General features: G+C 46.7%; 1 protein-coding gene across 5 annotated transcripts in view; it reads right to left on the bottom strand.

Annotated features, from left to right (window-relative positions):
• Positions 1–7,865: 7,865 nt before the first annotated feature.
• Positions 7,866–14,434, bottom strand: part of CELF6 (CUGBP Elav-like family member 6) — a 141,435-nt gene continuing 134,866 nt past the window's right edge. For all 5 annotated transcript variants that reach the window (XM_063142244.1, XM_063142246.1, XM_063142245.1 and 2 more), the window contains one exon: positions 7,866–7,976. The gene's annotated coding sequence lies outside the window, so the exon portion shown is untranslated. The remainder of the gene's footprint in view (positions 7,977–14,434) is intronic.

Below are 14,434 nucleotides of genomic sequence, written 5' to 3'. Positions count from 1 at the left end.
AGGGAGGGCCTTCTCTGTGTTGGCACCCTGGTTTTTAAATGCCCCCTCCTCCAAAGGAGGCACAGCGGGTGTTGACTCTTCTTTTCAGCACCAGATCAAGACATTTTTCTTTGCTCAGGCATTTTAATTGAATCCTTTGGTTTGCTGGAATCCTCCCCCCCACATTGGTTTGTTATTTTTTTTTTGTAATATGCTTATTATTTTGTTTTAGTTCTAAAGAGAGTATGTGCACTGCCCTGGCATCCATTGTGCATTAAGGGCAGTCCAAAATTGTGCACAAGAAAGAAAGAAAGAAAGAAATCTAACTGTCTTGACTCTCTCTTCAAGGGCTGTGATGTAGATGGTCACAGCCACTGTGCCTCCAGCGTACCTCTTTGCTCACCCTTCCTCATTACCCGTGGTGGAGTAAACTGCAGTGCTGCTGGCTACAACAGCCAGGGAAGGCTGAAAGCAGTGGTGGAGGAATGGAGCGGGAGGTGAAATGCTGGCATTACTTTCCTTTGCTTCAGGAAATTTACAAATTACAGGTGTGTTCTCTGGGTTGCAATCTGGCAACCATACATAGGAAGATGGGAAGCTGCCTTGTACTGAGTCAGTCCATTTAGTCCAGTATTGTCGGCACTGACTGGCAGCAGCAGTTCTCCGGGGTTTTAAGCTGGATTCCTCCCTTGTCCTACCTGGAGATGCTGGGGAACGCATCAGGGACTTTTAGAATGCAAAGCAGGTGTGCTATGGCACTGACTGTTCCTCCGGGGTTGGTGCATTTCCAGAACAGACCTTTAGCTATATTCCTGGATCCTTTTAGCCACCCAGAAAACATTTGTTATTGGGTGGCTTTAAAAAAAATGCAATACATAAAATAAATAGCCACAACGCGGCGTCTGATTTCTGGCATCATAAGCGATGGGCCTGCACTTCTCAACTTCCTTTTGAAAGCGACAAACTCCACAGTTCTTTGGTGGGTGGACATGAGTCTTGGGGAGGGGCTGTAGCTCAGTGTGACAGAGCACGTGCGTTGGATACGGAGTCTCTGGCTTCTCCAAGGGCCAAGACAAGAATCCCACCTGAAACTGCGTAGTTGCTGCCGCTGCCAGTCAGTGTTGTCAATACTGGGCTAGACTCAGTACAAGGCAGCTTCCTATGTTTCAAGCCTGGCAAAACCGGGTGTCGCTGCTTTGTCACATTTAAAGTGGGAATGTTCAGTTTTGCCTTAAGGCTGAGATGAACATCATCGCCATGGATCTCCAGCGACAAAACTGGGTGAGCTGGTTTATATTAGGGCTGCCAGAAGAGTGAAATGCACACGTACACACCCACACCCACACCCACACCCACACCCACACCACCACCACCACCACCACCACCACCACAAACTAGCATCTGAAACAAGTTTTTGCTCACAGGCGTATTAGAAAAATATCAAAGGTAAAGTAGAGTAAGGATGACTTTGAGGCCCAGTGCAGTGGTTTGGGGGTGTTAGTCACTGCTCCCCTCAACCCTGATAGTTACAGTGGAATTCCAGATGTGGGACATGCATCTCCAGCCCTTCTTTTTGCCTTTACAGTAGAGAGGGTGCACTGTCCTTGCCTCCGGAAGCCCTTTCTTATCCCCATTAGGGCCAGCGCCAAGAGTAGACGTGGTCGGGCACCTCCTGAGGGCCCGCATGCCAGGAGGGGGCCCTTAGCAAAGGCCGCCTCCCTCCCTCCCTCCCTCCCTCCCTCCCCTGGAATTGCTTCTTCTCTTCACCATTGCCACCTGCTCGTTCCCCTGCCTCTCACTCTGGCTCAGACATCGGTGGTGCCAAGGAGGACCAGCAGGAGATTCCGCGGTCCCTTTGCTCCCTGGCTCTCTGCCTGCCAAGCAAGCAAGTGGGAGCCATGATGAGGAAGAGGATGTCAGCAAGAGCAGCTCGTGAGAAGGCCACTGTGGAAGGTGGCCCATTGAAGCAGCCTCATCCAAGAGCTCTCAAAACCCTGCAGCTGGCTCGGACCGCCCTGCACGTTCAGAGATCTGTGGCTTAGTTAATCTAGCATTAAGTGGCTGATTTACTTCATTGATGGGCCAACAGGCTTGGATGCTGTGTTTGGATCCACAGACGTCTTAAACCTGGTCCTACACATTTGGCTGAATGAGGTGCCAGAGTCCCAAGGTGATAGAGCGGACTGTATCATTTTAAAATGGTGGGGGGGATCCCATTTTTGCACGCTCCCCTTTGTAAGACAACCCAGCCTCCTCCAGATTGCTGGCAAGTCGACATCCAGCGTAGCAGGGAGTAGGCTGAGTGCCACCTTTCCCCCTGATGTGCTAGCTAATGGGTTGGACCCAGATTGAATCAAACTTGAAATCGGTGGGGTTTAGGTGAGTCCTGACTAACGAGGTTCCAGGTTCAATACCCAGCATGTCCAGTCGAAAAAGATCAGGCGTCGACTGAGACAGATGCTGTCAGACAAAGTGAACACTGGGCTAGGTAAACACAAAGTATGTCTAAGGCAATTTCCATGTTCCTATGAATTTTGTATGGGGAAACCTCCCCCAAAGGCACCCCGTCACCTCTTGAATCTCTTTCACTGCTAGGGGGCTGCATTCCAGGGGTGGGTGAGGTCAAAGATAAAAGGAGCACACCCCAAATATTGTAGCTTAAAGCTCTTACTCCCAGTAACTCAGCCTTAAGAAAGGCAGTTCAACCTCTAAAATGGTTGGGTTCACACCGCACACTAACCCAGACTCAGTGGTTGAGTATGGGTTGTTGCTAAACTGTGGCTTGTTTGTTCAACTGGTGGTTAGGGTGCTGTCTGAACCGAGGACATTTTCCGCAGGATGGCTTGTTCACCATGCACAGGGGGGCTTGTTAAGCACCCTGAACAACCAACCAACCAACCAACCATGGGTTCTCAAGGTGGAATGTTGAAGAAAAATAAACCATACTGCATGGTTAGCAACCCCACCCTGGGGATGTCCTGGGATTGAACAAGATGCTCATGCACGTTTCAACAAACAACCCACATGCTCAACCACTGACAGTGGGTTAGCGTGTTGTGTGAACCCACCCAATAGGGGGGGAAACTGCACAAAAGTCAGGAAGCCACCAAACAGTTGGGCACATGGGGGAAAGCAGTGGGTGGGGCCAGAGGAAAGGGTGTGGTCATTTGGGGAACTGTGGAGGGCTGGATTGGAATCCCTACTGGGTCGGATTTGACCTCTGAACCTGAGGTACAACATCCCTGTTCTAGTTCACCATCCAGGATTTTATTACCTCGCTGCGCTGCCTGTGTGGATCAGCGTTGGTTGCCCCATAGGAGCGGGATACTCTGCCTCTATTCCAGAAATCAAATGGAGCACCAGGAAACGGCTCGGAGGGATCTCCGGAGTGATGGCAGGACAGCCTGCATGCGGCTGGCCCTTGCACAGATCTGTGGCTGCACGCCGGGATGTTGCAAAGCAAAGGGAGGCGGCAGGCGATATCAGAATGCACAGCAGACTCCCATAGACAACAGCACCAACTACTGCATATGTAGCAATGCTTTGATAGCCCTTTCCCGGTGCTGATGAAAAAGAGTCTGTCTCATTCTTGCCCCAGGACGATGCTAAGAGCTGCAACGTGCCTGGGACCTACGCACCTTCCCTTATTTGCATCTGCATTAAAGGGAAATTACGTTGCGCCCTCCATCTCAGCCTTCTAACACAACTCCCAGCATCCCTTGCCCAGCGGAAGTTCTCAGAGTTCCTTCCCGAGTGGGGTGGGGAGCCATGACAGTTACAACTGGAGCGCTGATGGGCTGCTATGCTCAAGGGAGAAATGATAGAGTTGTCTACAGGACAGAAGTGAATCCCTAACGACAGATGGGAGATGGAAGCAACCTCAGCAGGTTCAGAAAGGAGAAAAATAAGCGAGACGTTCCCCCGCCCACCCCGCTGCCCAAAGCGATCTGGTTCTCGGCCTCGCCGGCTAACTTGTTACGTCGAAGACAACCACGCAGGTCAGGAAATCCCCTCCGGTCAAAGCACAGGAAGCCGAGTCACTCTGGCAGCTTAGAGCCTTTATACAGAACGGTTCCTAGAACTCAATAATCGCCGAGATCTTGCCACAACCCATGTCCCTCTTCCTCGGCACGACCCGCACAGTCCAGCTTTCCAACGGAGGCTTGTGAGAACGCGGCCATTTTTGTTCTGCTTCTGACCACACGGAAACGGGTCACAGGATTGCTTGGGCCGGTTGACCTTGAGTGTGTCTGTCCCTGACGTCCCATGCTCTTCATTTTCGCTTGTCCTTTCCGTACCGGCAACCGAAACCTCTGGACTCAATTCCAGTAGCCCACCTGCAGCCCGTTCCCCCCCCTCCTGCTATTTCATACGGTTCATGCCACCCCTCCTCCAATTTAGGACTCTGTATCTTGTGTGTGTCTGTGTGTGTCTCTGTGTGTGTGTGTGTGTGTGTACACACACACACACACACAGACACACACACACACACACCATTTTGTTTTGCCTTTCTTTTTCTTTTCATTTTTTTTAAAAAAAAGTCACTTCCACAAGGTCACTAAAGTCGATTGTCTTTTTTTTTTAAGCTTTTGTTTGTTTGAAGTGGGAGGGCTCTTCTATGTTAAACGTTAACCACTCTACAAAAAGCATTCTGTTCTAAACCACTAGGAAATGTAACAATGAAGCACAAAAATTAAAAGAGAGACAGAGAGAGAGAGAGAGAAGTAAAAGAAAGGAGAAGAGAAAAGGAAAGGAGAACTCCAGTGGCCAAGCGACCGCATTAGGGAATGTGAACCATGAAGGACGTCGAGACGAATCCAGATCCTTCACGTACCTTGACCTTCTTTCACTCTTATTTGGCACTTCCTTCATCCTGTTTGCCCCTCCCTCTCCATTCCTCCTCCTCCTTCTCCTCTTCTGATCCTTGAAAGTAATATAACATTTGGCTGAGATTACACCAGTGCAAGGAGAGACATAGAAAGAGATCTCCTACAAAGATCTACAACGCGCGGTCTACTGCAATCTGATGCTGTCCAGTGTGTTGGACTACAGCTCCCATCACCTGTGGCTACTGGTCGCTCTGCCTGGGGCTGACAGATAGTGCAGTCCAAGCCTACTGGAGAGAGCCAGCTAGGGGAGAAAGCTGTAATAGAGTCACTGATGTGAAGGGGAGCGAGACGTCCCTCATTACAGTACTGATGCTGAAGCATCTCCTGTTCTGAGGCTGAAGCGCATGAGAGTATCCATGGGAAGCAAGGCAAGGGTCAAGTCAGGCAGGTGAGGGCCAGGACCCACAGAGAGCTCCCTGTAGGGGGCAAGATTCAGGATTGTCCTGGACATACTAGACTCGGCCGGAAAAAAGGAGCATCGCTCCAGGACTGATCTGGGACCGACTGAAACCAGAGGTGTAGGTGAAGAGCTGCCTCCCTAGAGGGCACTTGCTTGGAAGTTAAAGAGGCGGTGTTTGAATATGGAGGCATTTGCATACGGCTGAAAGAGGCGTGTTGGAGGAAGCCCCCTGGACTTCAGCTCAAAAAGTTGTGCAAAAAACCAATTTGCCAAATTGTGGTCCCGATTCATGCGATTTGCGCAAATTATGACCAAAATTCACATAATTTGCACAAATGGCTATTTACACATTATTATTTTAAAAACAACAACAACCTGAAAAGTTCCTGGATTTGGGGAAGAAACTGTGACCCCCTTCATCTGATCCACCATGGCTGTTATGTTCTTAAACAGTGGATAGTCTCAGCAGCTGATCAAAATTGTGCCCTATTTTTCTCTTGGGGCAAGTTGGGGGAAGACTGGGCTGACCCTGAAGGCAGAATAAGGCTCCAATCCTACGCATGTTTACATGGGAGTAAACCTCGTTGAACTCAGTAGGCTCACTTCTGAGTAGGGACGTATGAGAAATTCGTTTTGGTTTGTTTTTATCAGGGTTTTGCATCTTCTAGACCGAACACAGACTCAGACACAATCTTCGGTCCAAGTCCATGCATTTCCAAGCTTGCAATGTGATTTGCAGACCCACACACAAAAATAAGCATTCAACAGCATGTGTACATTTAAAAAAATGCATACATTTTAAAATGAGTACATTTCAAAAATGTGCACAAAGATGCTTTAATCAGGGGAGAAGAATGCCTATATTTCAAAAATGCGCATGATGGATGCACACATTTGGAAACACATGCATGGATTTTCCATGCAACCCCCTTTCAATAAACCCCCACAAAGCTTTGAGATAGAATTCAGAGGACTCCGGCAAACTCAACTTCAGCTAATTTGCACACCCCTAAATTCTGCACAAACCTTTCTAAGTTTGCGCAGAGCACGTGCTTTACATGCCAAAGGATCCAGGTTTTATTCCCAGGCATCCAGTGTTGGCTGGTGCACCCTGGAGCTGGTGGGGCAGACACTCAATGTTTCTGCTGAGATTGTCGAAGGCAGGCAGGAGAAGACCACGCGTGGCCATCGGCAGCTGCATGGCGTGCATTGGAGCAAATGTACTTGGTTGTGGGGGGGGGATTTCTTTAGCACAAGTGGGTGGCAAAAAGGCAGAGGGCCACCGTTCCATTTGCCCCCCATATAGAGCCGTCTCTGCACGCATCTCCAGGTAGGGCTGAGAAAGACCTCCAACTGAAACTCTGGAGATCCACAGCCAACCAGTGGCTAGGCGAACCAATGGCTCAGCTCTGTATAACACTGCTTCCTATGAAATAATGATGGTTCCATGTCTCTTCTCGCACTGGTTGACATCAACTTTCAAGGCATTGGAGAAACAGTTCAGGGGCTTCAGTTACCTTCCTCCTTCCCCATCTTCTCAAAGCTCCCCAAAAGTTTCTATCTGAAGAGAGGAGGAGGAGGAGGAGGAGGAGGAGGAGGAGGAGAGAGATCACCCCCAATTGCCAATTTCTCTTCTCACTTAACCCTCCAGTGTTCAATGCGGCCACAAGGACACCAGTGTGCACTACACTGCCCAAAAAGCGACATCTGCCTGGTTTGCTTCCCTCGGAGACGACTTGCAGCTTTGACATGAAGCCTTTTTTTTTGTTTGTTTGCTTGCTTGTTTGCTTTTTTTTTTAAAACCTCTTTGAGTTTCTTTTTTTCTTTTCTTTTTTAAATTAATTAATTTATATATATATATTAAAAAAGCAATAGTCCTTTGGTCCCTAAACTCTAAGGAATGATATGACTTTGAAAGAAGTTAATCCAATCTCCCCGGACCGGGTGACAAAGTGGGACGGAAACCCCCCACCTCCTGATCCGTGGGATATAGATATATAGACCTATTTATATATATATCTTCTGTTAAGTTCAACATCCTCTTAGCAAGTGATTTCTTTTTCTTTTCCCAAACAGAAGTGGAAATCCCCCCTCCCCCCTTTTTTCTTTCCCCTTTAAAAACAAAACAAATCAAAACAAAATGTTCCCCAGGTGTAACATATAGGCCCGGTCCAAACCCACCGGCTTTGGTTTAGATCTGTTTGGCCCCCTCTTCCGAAATCTTGAGCATCGACCAAGTGCTATTGAGAGAGGCTGGTCCCACCCGCGGGCTCCGTGCCCACGAACTTTCCTCTCGCAAAATCCCACCGCTCTCGCCACGAGGGATCTGGTTTTTGTTTTTTTAAAAAAGTCTTCTCCGACAGCTTCTTCCCGTTGCGGAGTTTCCTGTCGGCCAATATCAACGCCTCTTTTCCCTCTTGTCCAGTATTGTCATAACCAACTTCTTTGCTTTCTCTTGCTTTAAAGAGACCGAAAACCCAGACGGATTTCAAAATTAAATAGGAAAAAGGAAGGGAGGGGAAAAAAAAAAAAGGACAACCAAACTGGCTCTCTTTTTCACGTGCACCTTTCCTCCTCCTCCTCTTCCTCCTCCTCCTCTTCTTCTGCCTCCACCTCCTCCTCCTCTGTGATATGTTGCAAAGAAAGAGAGTTACAAGTCTGGATGTGGCACAAGGGGAAGACTCTTCATTCGCCGCACGGCTTCCAATCTGCAAGACAGAGAAGGATTGTTAAGACGGGTTGGAGCGATATCAGGGGCTACCAAGGAGGCATGTTGCCCAGAAGGCGCTACCGTGAGAAGACAAAAGAAGGCCTAGCCAGGGCTGTGTCTATTCTGTGCTTTAAAAAAAATAATCAAATAATTTATTTATTTATTACATTTTTATACCGCCCAATAGCGGAAACTCTCTGGGCGGTTCACAAAATAAAACCCTCGACACCCAGAAAAGCAGATTTTTTTAAAAAAGTGTCTTGATGATGTAAAGGAAAGACATTTGCATGTATTTATTTAATTTGCATATCTGATTCTCCCTTCTGCCGGTCACGAGGAAGCATGGATCCTCTCACTGAATTCCCTGGGCAATCCAACCGAGTCCTCCCTTTGGTTTCAACAATTGAACCAAAGTTTTCATTTCTGCTTTTCAACCTATCTTTACATACCTAGGGCTAGAAACCCGCTTCTCGGTTCACCTAATGAAAAAGAAAGAAGTTGTATTCTGTACTCAGCTCTGCATTTTTTCCTACACCAGGGTGGAATAGTGGCAGGCAGCCCTTGAAAAAGGACACACAGGGCAGTGTGTTCCCTGGGCAGCTTCCATTCTTGATGCATTTCACTCTGTTAGGAACATAAAGAGGTGGCTTACATCAGGTCAGAGCTGTTGTCCATCTAACCTGGTATTATCTCCTCTGGCTGACAGCACCTCTCTGGCTGGCAGCACCTCTGGCTGGCAGCACCTTTATGGTTGCTGCACCTCCAGGGTCTTAGGAAGAGAAGGTTCTTCCCCATCACCTACTATCTGATATTTTTATCTAGAGATGCCAAGGATCAAATTTGGGATTTAGTGTCCAAAGGTGTCATTCTGTCAGCACAAATGACATTGCACTAGTGGAAACTAGGTTTTGAACTATGCCCAAGAGAAGAATCCAACTAAATTTACGTATGCATAAATGCAGTGGCACAAGTGGTTTTGCATTGTGCTTGTGCTACTCCTTATGCAACTGGTTGCACATAATTCCTGTGCAATGCATTGTGCATTCTGCTTATGCAACTCCTGGCGCACCTGCTTGCGCAGCCGGTTTGCACAACCCTGATGTAAAGCATGGGAACTACCTCTGAACTGTTGGGTTGGATGGAGACTTAGTCATGCTCACAGCAGAGCTATTGAAATCCATGGGACTCAGTAGTCATGACTAACTGGCCCCATGGATTTCAGTGGATCTCTTCTAAGTCTGGATCTAACCCATGGTGTAAAATCCAAGTATCATTCATATATATATATATATATATATATATATATATATATATATATATATATATATATTCTCCAAACTGGAGATGCCAGGCATTGAGCCTGGGCTCTTGTGCCTGCTAAGCATATGCTCTAACCCTGAGCTACTGTCCCTCTCCCCAGGAGTGCTACATCAGTCCTGCTTCCCCGCTTCTGCCAATGAAACCTCTTCTCTGGCAGGACCGGCAGGACTGCATTTTTCGGTGCAAGAAGAAAGAAGGAAAGATATTTCGGGGGGAAACTGCATCAAGACAAGCCACACGTTTGGCCATCTCGACGAATGCTTTCCAAAGGGATCGGTCATTTTAGCCGGAGTCTGGCCAGAACAGGGAACCTTGCTGGGGTTCTCTTTCATCCTGGAATACACAACAGAGAATCAATCGCAGGGTCGTCATGTCCGATCAATGAGCTTCAGAGAAAAAACAAAAATCCTCTGTGAGTAGCTTTTAAAGATCTGAATGGGCCTGGTCCCATAAAAGGTTGAGCTTGCCCACCTCAAGAGACAGGGACAGGCATGATCCCCACTCATACATCTCCCTTCGGTCACTCCGCTTCCCAAGTTTAAAGTCAGCATTGACTGTTTTTATCTAGTTGAAGATCATTAAATTAGGAAGATGGGGGCTTGCCCTTATATCAAGTCAGCTCATCCGTCCTTTAGAGTCCGGATGGTCTATGATTACTGGCAGCGGTGCTCCAAGGCTGTCTTTACAAGTCCCACACAGATTGAACCTGGGACCTGTTGCATGCAAAGCTTCCACTAAGCTACAAGCAATGAACATTAATGTTCTCGAGATTTTTATGGGGGATGCTTGCATTTCTTTAAGCGTTGGAAGCAACGTACGGGCTATCCATTTGGATTTTTGGAAACATAGGAGCTCATGGAAACTCCTGTTTCTTTTTAAAATTTATTTTATAGCATTTATATCCCGCCTTTTTTCCTCCTCAAGGAACCCAGGCCTCTCCATTTTATCCTCACAACAACCACCCTGGGAGGTAGGTTGGGCTGAGAGTCTGTGACTGGTCCAAAGCGTCCATGCTGAGTGGGGACTAGAATCCGGATCTCCCGGCTCCCAGTCCAACACTCTAACCACTACACCACACTTGTGGGAGCCTGACTTCTTAAGGCAGCCCCAGCCATCCTAGTCAGCCATTGTGAACACACAGTGAATATACAGGGCACGCACATCATCGTCACGTCACAACAGAAAGAGAAGGGGGTAGAAGAAGATACAAAGGAGGACAAAGTGGAGTTGATGGACTCAAAAAATCCACATCTAGTAAAAGATTGACCAATCAGCACTCCAAAAACTATCCACTATGGGCATCAATATGGCACTGCACAACTGCCAGAAGAGAGGCGGGAGGGTGGGTGGGTGAGGGGTGGAGAAAGAAGAAGAACCAATAAAAATAAAGCATAGATATAGAAAGATCCACGAAAGATTCATGCAACAAGGTTACAACCGGCCACATGGCGTCATCGAAGAGACGATGACAACATGAGTGAAGTCACTTACAGTTTCGGATAATTTGGGAGGGAGAGCTTTTGTTTGGGTCTCCCATAACAGCTAGAGGGTTGCTAGGCAACTGTGGGGTCATCCTTGGAGCTATGATTGGCCTGGTCTGGTTAGAGACACAGGAGTGGATTGGGTCGGAGGAAACAAAAAAATATAAAGAAAAACAAATGAATCGATTGGATGGAGTTCCCAGTTGCGTTGTTGTTATTGCTTCTTCCAGTGGAGGCTGGTGGCTCGGATTTCAGCTTCTGGGTTTTAGTCAGAACCAGCCAAAACTCTAAAGGAGGTCTTCAAGGTATTTCAGGGGTAGGGTCCAACACTTGAACAGTTCCTTTAGAGTTCTGGCTGATTTTGATAAAACCCTGCATGGATTTACAGCCCCAGCAAAATCAGAGCTACCAGCCTCCATTGGCTACTTCTGATAGTTCTAAAATGGAACAGGAGCCCTCTCAGGTCATTCTAAAATGGAGCAGCAGGTCCCCTTCCATCACACACACAACCCTTCAAGGAATGTCATTGGGCCCATTGCCAGCTCCAGCGTTTTTGAGGGCCCCATCCTATGGGGGTCTATCTCCTCTCCGCCATTGTCAGCAGCTCTGTTTGGTCCTCATCTTCTTTCTCATAATTTCTACTGTAAATCATCAGCTGCAGTCCTGAGTTGAGTGGAACTATTATTTCTCCATTCCTGAAAATGATGTTTCCATGAACGCAGTTTAGCACTCCTCTTTGAAGTCCCATGAGCAATGACACTGTTGACTTGGCTTGGTTTCTATTCAACCCTTTCTGGGCACCGATACAGGTTTTCTTGGCCATAACCCAATGGTGAGTTCAGCATTGGATCGCTGCCCCTGTGTTCTACATGCTTTACTGCTGCTGCCCTTTACATGCTTGCTCACGTGCCGCTCTTCAAGTCCAAGGATAATGAAGGGCAGGGTTGCATTTTATATCTTAAATTTTTGCCCTGCACACTTCCGTGTAGCTCAAAAACATCTGACATAGGCAAACTAATGTCGGGCCGAGAAGACACCATCTCAAGTAGTGATGGGCAACCCTAAAAGTCTGGTCTATTCCTGAACCAATCTGACACAAGCCAGTAAGGAGGAAACCCACCACTAATGACCTGATCCGCATTCCAAACTAAGTCATTACAAGGTTTAGCAGCATCAGTTATCTCAACTTACTCTGTGAATGCTTCTTCAGATCTTATGTGGACCAGGGCACCCGAGGGTCACAAGACACACAGCACCAAGACACATCAGTTTGCACCAAGGTTGGTCACTGTTGGCCAACGCCCAAACAAAGTGTTGTAAGGGCCGGGCCCATGGCACCTCCTCTCCTGCTGCCGACAATCAGCAGCACTTGTTCATACATATGCAGTTTGCCCACTCCTTATATAGAGATCAAGCATGAAATAAAAGCACAGCAGGGAGGCAATTTCCACACACATTCTCCCTGCTGATTATATTATTCATATATGTTATAGGGCTGAACAAAACTGGCTCCCCAGATCTCTCTGAATAAATATAATATTTTCAGGGAATATAGATGTTTATCTACATGCAGCTGAATGTTGAGATCACGATTCATTGGGCGATATAAAGCTTTTTACACAGATATTATTTTCTGTCTTGTGATACTGCCATCATTTGTAGATGTGAAGCTTAATTAGGAGTTCCATTAGTATCTGAATAGGCTGTGTAGACGCACTGCTTTATGTCTCTCTCCATCTCTCATAATACTAGAAACCAGGGTCATCTCATGAAGCTGAATGTTGGGAGATTCAGGATGGGCAAAAGGAAGGACTTCTTCACACTGTGCATGGTTGCACTATGGAATTAGTTACTACAAGATGTACGACAGCCACCGACTTAGATGGCTTTAAAGGGATTAGACACATTCATAGAGGAGAAGGCTACCAATGGCTACTAGTCATGATGGCTATATATTACCTCCAGTATACAATAAGAGGCTGTTTACCTCTGAATACCAGTTGTTGGGAAACACAAGGAAAGGATGCTGTTGTGATTGTGTCTTGCTTGTAGGTTTCTTACAGGTATTTGGTTGACCACTGTGGGAACAGAGTGCTGGACTAGGTAGGCCTTTGGTCTGATTCAGCACAGCTTGTCCCATCTATCTATATCTATCTATCTATCTATCTATCTATCTATCTATCTATCTATCTATCTATCTATCCATGAATTGATTGATTGTATGTATATCATCTAGGACATGGAATAATGGGCTCAAGTTACAGGAAGCCAGATTCCAGCTGGACATCAGAAAAAACTTCCTGCCTGTTAAAGCAGTACGGCAATGGAACCTATGACCTAGGGAGGTCGTGGGCTCCCTCACACTAGAAGCCTTCAAGATGCAGCTGGACAGCCATCTTTCAGATATACTTTAAGGTAGATTCCTGCATTGTGCAGGGGGTTGGACTAGATGGCCTTATAGGCCCCTTCCAACTCTACTATTCTATGATTCTATGATCTATGCACACGCATGCGTGCACGTGCACTCCCCCCCACTACTAACATCCTAACACTAGTAGGTTGGATCTAGATTTAAGCTGGCTCAACTGTGCTGGTGTAAATTGACTTCTTTACCCTCTCCTTCGTACGTCAGCCCCTCCAGCCCCCTGAAAATGCTTCACAGATTGTCAAGAGATGGGGTGAACTGTGATGGGCTCCCCAAAAATCAGGTAGAAGGTCCTCCCGTGAGTAGAGCCCTTCCTCTTGCAGAAGGCAGATTCTAGAATTAATCCTACATCACTTTCTATCTATCTCAATAGAGAGGAAGACAGAGGAACAGAGTTGCCCTTAAATATTTTGAAGTCAACAGTAGAACAAGCAATTAACCTAGGTTCTCTTATATTAATGCATGGGACACAATTTACTTTCTTTGGATCAGGGTCATTCTCTATGTATTAAGACATCCCAGAACATAGTTTTTAGGACTGCTCATACTGGGCATTATTTACTAGAATAAGAAAGTTTTATTCAGAGAAATCCATCTTGGGTAGAAACGGACAGGAACACCATGTTATGGTGTCCAGTACATTTTAGTTTATTCCCAGCAAAAGATGTGGTTTGGCTCAAAATGCATTGAGTGTGTTGACCTTGGACACATCTTTTTTCTCAGTTTTCCCAAACCATTTCCTCCCCTCCTGCCAAGTTTTAAAGCAGGACTTGGGGCAAAAGCTCAAAGGAGGCCAATGGTTCTCAGACAGATGATCAAGAGATTACCCTCTACCTGGTAATGAGGCAGCATTACCTCCTACATGTACCTGCTCAGAGCCTTAGGTCATCTTTAGAGGCCCTCCTCCAGGTGTCTCTGCCAAAGGAGGTTAGACAGGTGGCTACAAGAGAGAGAGGCCTTCTCAGTGGTGACCCGCCACTTACGGAACACACTCCCCAAGGAGGTTCACATTGTGATCTTTTCTCCCAGGCATTTAAGAGCCCTGGTTCTAGATTGTTACGGCTGTTTTATCAATCCCTGTGCTGTTCATTATTTTGCATTATCATGTGTTTTATTTTTTTCAAGCGTTTCTATTGCATTTTAGTATTTTAACTGTTGGACATCTGCCCAGAGAACATTAGTTATTGGGCTGATTAGAAATGTGATAGATAAATAAAATAAATAAATAGC

Source organism: Elgaria multicarinata, chromosome 16, assembly GCF_023053635.1.
Source record: "Elgaria multicarinata webbii isolate HBS135686 ecotype San Diego chromosome 16, rElgMul1.1.pri, whole genome shotgun sequence".
Classification (NCBI taxonomy): domain Eukaryota; kingdom Metazoa; phylum Chordata; class Lepidosauria; order Squamata; family Anguidae; genus Elgaria; species Elgaria multicarinata.
The sequence above is the reverse complement of the archived record's forward strand: the minus strand, read 5'-3'. Positions and strand labels throughout refer to the sequence as shown.